The following is an 11,837-nucleotide window of genomic DNA, read 5'->3' on the forward strand; positions in this document are numbered from 1 at the left end:
GCTATATTCAAATGCCATCTCAATAAGCATCTAGTGTACAGAATCTGGCAAGCAAGTGATAGATATGTGGTACTGTAAAGGAAAGACCAGCAACTGCAATAGCTGGGGAGTGCTCACAGTAATTCAGCAAGTACAGACAGAACCCAGACACCTTCACTGCTCCAGATGAGCTGAGGGACGGTGTAGAAAGCTCCACTCAGTTACTGGGAAAGTTTTATATCTCATTATAACCAGGTATGCTACAGTGCATTAGTAATAGCTAAGTATTTTATTTTAGTTTATGAGAAAGTCAGAATATGCTTATTTAGAATTGCTGGAACAGACTACAGTCCTGTAAAAAATGACTCTGAGAAAGGGAGGAAAAAGCAACAAGGACACTGAAGAAAATAATGCACGTGATAGTCAATGACAGGGAATTCTAGGATATAAAGGGATCAAACTGGACCAATTGGGTCCAGTTTTTTTAAGTCAGAGGGGAGACAGGAAATTCACTCATCATTACACAACAAAGGCAAGCAGTTTTCCCTTGTTTATTGCAGCCTCTGATTTCACCTCAGACATCTACTTTGTGATCATTTGGCTGCTACTTGATCAGGTACCTCCATTACTAGAATGCATTAATATGTCAAATGTACTAATGCATACTTCAGCAGTTGGCAGATACCATAAAAAGGAAATAACTTTGTAGCAAAGTCCAATATTATTGAGTGTGCAAGTTTAAAATAGATGCTTAATTGCATGTTCAAACTCTTAAATAAGTGCCATAATTTTTCTGCAGTGTCGAGAACTTCAAAAGTATTGGACTATTTAGTCACTTAAAAAAATTAAGCCTCTGTTGCCTAGAAGATGAGGCACATCTTGTCTCATGTTGCTGATACAAGTCAGCAGGTATGAAAGCAGGTGCAAGCTTGAATCTGTGAACCCAGTTTTGCTTTCTTAAAGAGCTTAAAAACTGCAGAACTGAATTCGTACTGGCAAACTGTATTTTAAAAGCCTAAGATGTAGCAACTCCTCTCCAGTGACACTGTTACAAATTATGGAGTAAATTATTCTGGAGTTACAAAATCTTGACTGGTTAACTCAGGAACACAGTTTAAAATGTTAATGCATCCCTTTCAAAGGAAAAAGAAGTCTCATTGTGACAGAACTGACAGGGAGCAAAACCCAAGGGTCGTCTAGTTTCATGAAATGATTTTTTTTTTTTAAATACCAAACTATTTGGCATGTTTGCCTGAAGCTTTTCCTATTCTTTATCATAGAGAAGCTTTCTAGGACCATTTCAGCTCTCTGTATGCATAATTACTGTAGGATTCATACAGAGTTGCCACTGGAACAGATGGCAATTATGGTAGAAGGAGACTAGAAGAGTTGTGTATTTGCAGCAAGAGTTCTCTTCTGTATTCAGGCCACCCAAATATGGACAGAATTCAGAACTGAGCAAGTAGAAAGCAAGACATCTTGCCTCTCCTTCCCAAGAAAGGAGATTTATGACTAGAAGAGACCATCTAAAGTTATTGCACATCATTATTTCACTGCTAAATCACAAGTTAGAAGCTACCTCAGTAGCAGCACAAATTGCCTATGAAAGTGTCAACCTCCATCCTTTTCTTCCCTTGGCTATTCCCTGCAGGCTAAAAACCACACAAAACAAAAGAAAAACCAAAACCAACCCAGGGAGTCTCCTGTGGGCAGGCAGAGCAGGAACATTTCTCTTGCCTGGTCCCTAGTGTCTTACCTCATCTTTCACGGTCCTTGGGAAGACCATGTTGGAGCTGCTTTTCACCAGGCACTAAGAAGGCAAGTGAGGATCTGTCTCTAAGGGCAGTCAGACCAGCAGCTCGGCACTGCAGGAGCTCCCCTTACTCGATGTTGATTAGTCAGACACCCCTTGGGCATTCTTCCAAACCTGTCATGACATGGATCACACCCCAGAATGCAAGATCTTATACCGTGAATTAAAACATCGGGGTGGGGGGAAAGGAAGTTATTTAAAGAGAAAAAAAGAAGGGAGAGGGAAGGGACATTCCTCCTCTACTGTTCCTATCAGACACGTCCAGAACAGGCAGTTGTAAGAACAGGCAGTTTTAGTTGTCCTATATTTGAAGGATACAGAATTATTATCTTTTTCTTTCAGCTACGGTTAAATGGAGTAAATGTTTGCACTGCACATAAATAACGTTTTTCAATCGGAGTTTTTGTGCTCTCATATGCGATCTATGAAGTGATATGCAATAATTCCTCCTTCTGCCACCAGAGAGAGCCCAATCATTGCGGGTTTTTTTCTTTTTTCTTTTTTTTCCCCCTCCTCCCCCAGAAAAACGCTTTAGGAGGGAGTACTTGAGCAGGATTCAACTGCCCAGCAGAAACATCTAAGAGGTAACTGGGACACAGTGACAAACCCCTGCAGATTGAAAGGGAACGTTCGAAACAAGCCATATAGATACAGAAGCCTTTCACAAAGGTTGTGCTAAGTTAGATTGCCTGCACAAAGCAACTTTGACAGGTGCACTTCCATACTGGCTACAACAGCAACATCAGATGTAGGTTTACCCACAAACCACTGGAAAAAAGGATAATTTATTACTTAAAAAACATAACAAGCCACTAACTAAAACGAAATCAAAGCGACCCACACAAAACCAATCAAAACCAAAACCTCAAACCCACAAAACTCCTTGCTAATATTTAGAAAATACTATTTTAATGTCCATGGAGGAAAAATGCCTGAGAAAAAATAAGGTGAAGGCTTACAAGTACTGGATAAATCCATCAATTATCAATCCAGGCTAAAATATAAAACTCTTGTTTGTGCTGTATTAAGAGAAAAGGTGGTAAACATGTTTTAAAACTTAGCTTTTAAAACTAGAAGGAGCCAAACTTAAAGATACAAAGACAAGGAATACTTTACCTTAGCCTAATGCTTCTTTTTCCCAGTCTCAAACACTTTTTCAACACAAAACATTACAATGAGTTGACACCAGCCTATCACTGCCATCCCCCTCTTCAGTACCGACAACACTGTACACCACTTTTCCTCCATAAGCATTTGGTGTCATCAGCAGTTGGAAGCATTTATTTTGCTAAAAGCTCCTTAGTGAAAGAAAGGTTTGTGATTCACCCTGGAGTCTCACAGAAGAGAATGAGCCCTACATACATGCAGAAAATACTCCTTTAATTTCCTGCATGCTTTGTGCACCAAAAATAAGAAAAGGCTAGTGTACTTGATGAGATTTTTCAGGGCTTGCCTTCCTTGCAAAACTTAAAAATCCACTGTGCTCACAGAAACATGCCAATGATCATAATGGACATATCAATTAAGTATTTTATCATTTATACAGTACAACTCTTAGTATCAAGCTGAGTAGCAGCTACAGATCAAGTCGTTCCTACCTTTGAAAACATTTATATTTGTAATAAAACTGTGCAAAATTCAGTCTCTTCTACTGTCACACCGTTTCTAAAAATCGTCCAAATACCTTTTAAATTACATTCAAGCAATAAGTTTCAGTGTTGAATCTTCCCACAAGTCTTCAAAACTTGCCCATGCTGTTGGCTCTCTGGCAGTGCCAGCAAGCACCCCGCACTACAGACCAAATGGGAGGCCTGGAAATACTGGCAGTACTAACCACCACTTGAGAGAACTCCCTGCAGACTTGTTTTTCAAGATAGATTTCCTAAGAGAGAAAACTACTGGAAGCAGCAGCATGTGCCAAAATATGCTCCAGAAGCATGTCTTCACTAAAGACTGAACCCTCTTACTCAAGACTTCAGACCAAACCCTATTACAAGCCACACAGAAAAGCCTCCTGACCCAGGCTTGACATGGGTCAAGGCCCACTGGCAGACATTTCATTCAATAGGGAGCACACCCACCTATTCTGGAGTGAGAACTCAGACCAAGCCCTTCAACTGCTGACTCCAGTGCCTTTCCCATAGCTCCGTGGAGCAGGGAAGTCCTCCCATGCCTATCCCACTTCCCCAGGGCAGAGTCCAAGAGTGCCTTCACCTAAGAAAAACAGAGATCAGTATGCTAGGTTGGACTTTATTATCTTAAAGCTCTTTTCCAACCAAAACAATTTGAGGATTCTAAGATCTGACTTGCCCACACCTCAGACAGTACAGAAGCTCTTTAGACAGTCATGCCCAATATCAGATCAGCCATGCACTGGGGATGTACTGAATCAGCCCAGCATGCGTAAATAAGGGTATTGGCTTGCACTTACAGGAGGATTTGCATTGAAAGGCAGAGCCAGCTTGCAGGAGTGCTCAAGAAACTTTAGTCTCACGGGGAAGAGCAGAGGGAGGCAGTTAGTGACTGGCATTAAGTGGGAAACTTCTTTTTCTGATCAGAGTGGGTACTGCAATACTGCAGTGCTGCCTAGGCACAGGCAACAGTAACTGAGCAAACTGCAGTGACACCACCCCAATTTCACGTCACCTTAATGAATCTACTGCCTACTAAAGTGAATAAATCACAAAGGTACTCCTTCTCCAGCCTCCATTGTGTACTCCACTGACCACTCTGCAACTCATGCATGAGGAGTCTGCTGTGATGAGGTGGCTCCAGCTCACTGCAACCACCAAAAATACAGAAAATAACTCCGGTGGGAGAGTGCAAGAAAACTGTACTGTCCATCCTAGTGGTGTATTGCAATGTAACGTTGCTTCATCTGAGAAATATGCATAGAATGTGTGAGACCATAGCTAACACAAGTAACACAGACCAGAAAGAGGTATCTTAAATTAAAAAATAAAAGCATTCTATGTTTTATGGAAACACCATATTTGTGAAATATGAAAACAAAATTGTGAAATCACTCCAGAAGAGTTTATTTCCTAGAGTTTCTCCAGAAGTTTTGTCTGAAAAAAATAACTAGATGTAGGGTAGTGGATACTCAGAAGGTAAATAAGAAATAAGACCGTTCTTGGCTTGAAAATTTTGTTTCATGTGATCAAAAACATCACTGCGGAACATTATAAACTGTTAGAAAATAAAATAATAGAAGACTCCACCAAACAGAACATTATCATAGTGCTTTATAAATTAACGGTGTACCCACACATTGAGTGTGTTCTGTTCATTACTTTCTTCCATTTCTAAAATGGGGTTATGTAAGGCACAGAGAACAGCTCCTGCAAGAAAAGAAAGTAAAAGCTGGAAAAAAGATAAGCCCAAGTTTTTATTGAAGACTGAAGGTGGATATGACAGAAGTCTGCAGAACAGTGGGTGGCATAAAGAAGGGAACAAGGACTGGATTAGGACTCTCAACACAAAAGGCATCCAGCTAAATTATCAGGCAGAAAGTTGAAAAACAGAAGCGGTCAAAAAAAAAAAAAAAATTAAGAAAAAACCAATACATAACCGAATTTCAGAATTCATTGCCACAGGAAACATCATACACACTCCTGAAAGACAGGTCAGCCCCATCTTTAGTCAAGAGACAACCTTCAGTTCTGGAAATTCCTAAATGTGTAGTTTGCTAGAAGCTAGAAAACTACAGCAGAGAAGGAAGGAACTTGCCATATGTGCTCCTTCTTACACTTCACCCTGAGTTTTCAGTATCAGTCTTTATCAGAGACTTAATACTGGACTAAACAGACCACTGACCCAATCCATTTCAGCCACTGCTGAACTTTGCCTTACTTTCTCTCAAGAGACCCTGGGAAGCAAGTAGTGGAAGCTGCAAAAGTGTTAATAGAATGGGATGACTACATGCCACTTCAATATACTGTCTGTTTCTAAAGCAGAATTACGAGGAATAATAATTACGAGCAATGGTGAAGAAACTGGCTTGAATTATATCATCATAAAATCTATCTTCTTCTCAGCAGAGTAGTGGTTGATCATTAACAGGTCATTAAAATGTGTACAAAGCATAAAGATTGGTCCTTGTCCCAGGGCACTTTCCACATTAAATGCTTTGAGGTTTTTGAGGGCTGCATTCACAAGCACACTACTGTTTACAGATGCCTGTAAATTCTAAACTAACACTTGTGTTTTGCCTGAGGATCTGCACACACAGGGACATTTATATAGAGGTTACTGTACATTATGCATACATTAACTTACGCACGCTTGCTAACGCACTGCTAGCCATCATTTTACCTACAGAGTCACAGGAGAAGACACAGCCTCATCTTTGTGCATGATATTCTACTACTGGACTATGCAGAGTGCAGTGTGATGGACCTATTCCAGGTCAGCCAGGAGAAAGACCTGCAACCAGCCTCAGAGCTGCTACAGCTGACCAGGCACACACTGGTTACTGCTATCAGCAGCTCCATCGGGGCCACAGTTTAATGAAAAAATAAAGCGGGGTGGTGCAAAATGCCATGGAAGACAAACAGCCTGTCCTAAAAAGCACTTACTCACCTCTCCGGAAGGGCACCCGGTGAAACAGTTGGAAGGCAGTGACCTCCAAAATGCTTCACCTCCAAACGTGACCTTAACACAAGGAGACCGCCTAGCCTCTTATCTAGCAATCTTGAGGGATGAGAATAAAAGATAGGCTGCTGCTCCCTTTTCCTTCCACTGCAGCCAGGCCTGGCTGCAGCAGGAGAAACACCTTACTGTTGTGCAGCAATGCTGTTGATTTCAAATTCACTGTCTCCACAGTTTCCTGACAGAGCTGGGAGAAGTGGTACTGCTACAGCAAACACCAAGGTATTGTGGAGCTGGGAATTACTCACTGGAATTCCTACTATGCTTTCCTATTCTGCAGACAAAGAAAAACGTAAAGTAATAATACATTAGATCCAAACAAAATAATCTGCCTTTTCAGTTACTTTCACAGGAAATTTTCACTTAATGCTGCTTCAGAGTATGAACTTTAAAGCAGACTATTACAAAACAACATATTCACACAGAGACACCCATGGCACAAGATACGTATTTCTTTGTTCCCTAATGGTTGCTTTTATGCAGCCTCTAGAGACAAGGTTTATTGGGAAACACTTTGAAGATTCAGTAGAAACACCTTCAGTTTTAAAAACAGCACATAAATTCCACATTCTGATAGGTTTTTTCTCTTTAAAACATGGATTATAAATCACCAAGATAGGGGAAACTACAAGGTTAAATGTTTTACTTAACACACATTAATGTATTTAGAAGTTCTGAGTAAACTCTGCAGCTGATTTCTTTGAGAAGTAACATTCACACGTTGGTCCTTCAAACAGTCCTTTTCCTGTACAGGCAGCATAGAAGCAAAAATACATCCTATATAATAACCCACATGAGTTACAGTGAAAAAAAAAAAAGAGGGAAAACCATACTGGCAGGTATTTTGAATTCTTATTTCGAGATCTGAAACTGATATTTGGACAGAAATTTCCTCTCCTCCCATTTAACAAAAGTATCTATGGATGATGAATTTCATACCTCTTCTCAAGACAGAAAGGGTTTCAGGAGTACAGATGCAGGTTCCAGTAACCATGGGATAGGGTCTGCACCCTCCTGGTTTAGGGGGTTTTGGGGGCATTTCTTGGGTAGGGCAGATGAGAAACTTAACATCTTATGTTTTGTTTGTGCAAATGTAGTGACTTGTTGCCAAGTATATGGGAGTTTTTCTAAGGGCCACTGGCTTCTAAGTCAAGTAGCAGAGACTTATTCTGGAGGTAAAGACCATGGTATAGCCCTTGTGTGCTGAGTAAGATTTCTCCTTTATAAAGCACACATACAAAATGTGTTTAAACTGAATAACTCTGGAAGTGCATTGTGAGGAAATTGCACAGAAAAATTAGGAAAAAAGACTATTTGCTTCAGTAATCTCTAACTTGGTAATCTCTTTTTTACTTTTTCCTTTATTATTTAAAGTGGAAAAACTCAAAAGTGTATTCTGTGCTCAGAAGATACAGGATCATATATATGTGGCTGAATGTGTCTTCCTCAATGTGGCTATTTATTATTATTTTTGTTATTACAACTACCATTGTTTCCTTAATGGAATATGATGGTGGAAAGAATTTGCTTTTTTATTCTAATAAATTCATGTCAGTGAAAAGAGGTTTGAGTTACCTATATGTTCTTCCACCTTCATCTTGCCTCTTCTATCTACATACAAACTTTTACTTTGTAAGGAGTTTTATAGCATACTAGCTTCCTTTCTCCCATCTTCCCTGCAGGGATACAGTTCCTGAGAATGGAAAAATACCAGCCTCTCTATAAATGGCAATGATTTGTGTAAGCTACACTTAACATATTAACACTAAGTTACTTTTAACATTTTAACATTACAGCTACATGGAAAATACACACAATCAAAGAAAGTAATTCTGCCATCATTTGTACGTTAACAAGGTAAACTATTTTTAAAAGATAATTCCTAACAATGAATTATGACTGATATGTTTAACTGGTGTCTGTGTTCTTGAAGAGAACAATGCTATATACAGCTGCTTTATTAATAATATCACTGGCTCTTTGTTGCTATTTTTACATCTCCATCTTCCTGTTAGGCCATGTAAATAGAGATGTCTATAATTAGCGGACACACAGCATTGTTTCACAAATCTTAGTAGTTACACTGAAATAGAAAGTATATTAGTTCTTTGGGAATAACTTCTATTTTGCCCTGTAGTTAGGATACATAGTCATAAAGCCAAGTATGATGCAATGGAAAAACCAAAATACAGTATCTGCTAGGAAAGGCTACTGCTGCATTCTATCTACATCCTTTCAAACATGAGGAAAATATTAACTGCTCATTAAAAAAAAATTCTTGTCTTTGCATTTTTAGAATGAAAGTATCTTTTAATTTCCAGCTGAACACCACAGAAATTGGTGATTATCAGAATACAAGCTTTTCATTCACTGGGAGGCAAAATCCTGTAGTCACCAAAAGTTTTAACAGTTACCCTTGCCTGACAAACAGAAAACGTAAGAAAATAAGACTGCATCCAGATTTGTTGTTGTTGCTGTTTGCATATTTAGAAGCTTATTATACCTCTTGACTATTTCTATATTGAGTTTCAAATATAAGGGTAAAACCCAAGGAATTATTATCCATGTTTTAAGGTAGAGATCAGGATTTTACAAAGACTGGCCCACATGTTGCAGGGGTACCTCATTAAAAAAAAAAAAAATCCTTTTTCTAGTCTGGCAAAATTGGTTTATTTCCTGAATACATTTTGCATTAACAACATAGAACAGCATGCCTATAAATATTTAACATTTGCATATGTTTTTCTAGAGGTATTGGTTTTCACAGATTTCACAGTCAGAAAGGATCATTTTGGCCACATGGGCAATGGTAGAAGATTTCAACCTACAACATGTTTTATGGAAAGAGATGACATTTTGGCATAGACATTGCAATGATTAAATTCATCTTCTCTCTAAATAAGCTGCCATAATGCCCAGTACTCTAACTGTTAAAAAACCTCAGCCTCACTTTCTCATCTGAATTAGTCTGAGGTCAGTTTCCAGGAAATGTCCTTTTTTGAAACCTCCATCTGTCACTGATATATCAAAGGTAACTTTGTAAAAGCCATATTTAAAATTGTTCACAAGACACAGATGAACAAGAGAATCACAAATACTAACATTGCTTCTGACAACAAGCTATGTTGCTGGGTTTTTATATTTTTCTCTCTTTTTTCTTTTCATGGTAGTAGTTTAAACAGCTTACTTTTAAGTAATCAGGAAGAGCAAAAATCCAGAAATAAGTTTTCAACAGGAGACCATTTTAAGGGTTGTTACCACTGCCCCATAATTAACATTTGCAGAGAAGTTTAGGGTACAAAAGCAACTTTAAGATGAAGAATTATATGGAAGTGAAAATATTGATGCCAAAAGAAGAAAATTAATTGGTCAAACGTGTAAACAGATGTTGTGGATCACTCATTATTTTATTTAAGCCCTTGTTAACATGCTCCATAACTTTATTTTAAGGTTCAGAAGAAAAAAGTCCACAAGCCTGAAGGACTTCCAACGGCCTGTCTGCTCTCCATAATATATACTCAAATGGTGCATGGAGCATAAGAGAACAAAGTAAAAAGCTCCATGGGATACCCGACACTTGAAATTCAAACTACTAAAGTCATAAATTAAGTATGTATGCCTGTGTGTCAGGCAGAGTATAATGTTCTCCAACTGCTTCAATGGACCTTACATAAACAACAGAACAACTGGCTACAAATACCAGTTTACTGGTGCTAGCAGAAAAAAAAAAAAAATCTCCAAGAAAAAAAAAATTCCGGGCCTGAAGACATTCAGTTTTAAGAAAGTGAGCAGAAAACATTTAATGTCCCACAGATATCTGCTCTGCTTTTCTGCCAGAGATCGCTGCTCTGCAAGGATGATGGCACACAAAGCTGCTCCTGAATTACTGCACTTTACTGCCCAGTGTATCTGAAGTAAAGAAATCACTGGTTTGGGTTATCACCATATGCTCAACTATGAACTGCAGTGAACAGCAAGGCAGAGACCTTCTCAGCTGTGCGTGTTTCAGAGCTACCGCCTGAAATCAGAACTACTGTATTTACCTCCTGAAATACATAAACACAGAAAAGTCAAGAAACAAGCAGGAACATGTCCTTTGTAGCTGTGGCTCTCTCTGCATGCTCTTATGCTTCACTGTCCCCACTGTACAGCGAAAAGATCTTGGGTTTTCAAGCATACTCAATTCTATTTCTCTTTCTAAATCTGATTTTCCAATACAGTTCACAGATGTCAGAACTGTTGCAAACTACAGAAATTACTATTGACTAAATGGATCTCCATGCTCCCAAGTGTTTAGAGCATTCACATCTCATAATGGAAAGGTATTCTCCATGCATTCTCCTTCTAGCTTCTCTGCAGGCATAGCACTTTACTCTGGGAGACAAGCAAGCTCTTAGCCTGAAACTGGTACAAACCAAAACCCTAACGAGCGAAGTGTGTCCAGTCCCAGCACAGGCTAGAATTTTCTCCTAAAGTTTAGGCAAATCTCTTCAGCAGAAGATCAAAATATTGGTCTAAAAATAAGCACTTCTTGCTCTCCACCCCATCCAACCTCCTCCCACCCCCCGGAGCATTACAGAAGCTGAGTCAGCAGACCAGGTCACCTCATGCATAGGCATAAACTAAATTGTGAGGAGAGAGGACGAGGCTACAGACACCATCAACCACTAGCAGACGAAACAGGCAGACAACTAGAGGGCAGTCACCTTGTCAGCCTTCAGTACTAAATTTGCAACTGCTCACCAGTCATCCGCCTCTGCAGCACTCAGGCCACAGTTCATTATGGTTTAAGGTGACAGAGACTGTGACTGGGTCAGCTGCTGGTTTGGTGGTGGCAGCCACGACCTGACCCGGCAGGCAGTTGGCAGCAACAATATCCAAAAATGCAGCAACAGACTTTGTTGAAGGTTATCTGCATCTGACCTGCAATTTATAAGCAGCAAATGATGCAGCACACGCAAGGCTGTAAGAAGGAGAGCTCTAGGTAATGAAACAAAAGCCAAGGAGCTGAAGGTTACAGGCTGAGGGCATGCTCTGCTCTGGCAGCAGGCTCCCTTCCCACCCCAGTAATTCTTCCGAAAAACCTAAGCCTTTTCCTGCAGTCCTGTTTATATTACACCATCCCAAATATATACAATCAACTAAATTATATTTACTTAGCTAACTTCCACACCTCTTCCCTTTCTCCTTCCTCAGATTTGGAACACAGCTTTATTCTGCCTGGTATTTTCTTCCCTAGAACGACAATAGGGCAAATACAATAAAGAGGTGTTACCAGCCTTTGTTCAAATACTCTTTGTTCAGTATTTCAGCTATTTACCTCCTGCTCAGAAGTTCCTGTTTTCCCACTGAGGGGGGAAGGGAAGGCTGTGCCTATGGCAGCTTTTTGTTTAAA

The sequence above is a fragment of the Chaetura pelagica genome, unplaced genomic scaffold (genome assembly GCF_000747805.2).
Source record: "Chaetura pelagica isolate M959 unplaced genomic scaffold, ChaPel_1.0 scaffold10, whole genome shotgun sequence".
Classification (NCBI taxonomy): Eukaryota; Metazoa; Chordata; class Aves; order Apodiformes; family Apodidae; genus Chaetura; species Chaetura pelagica.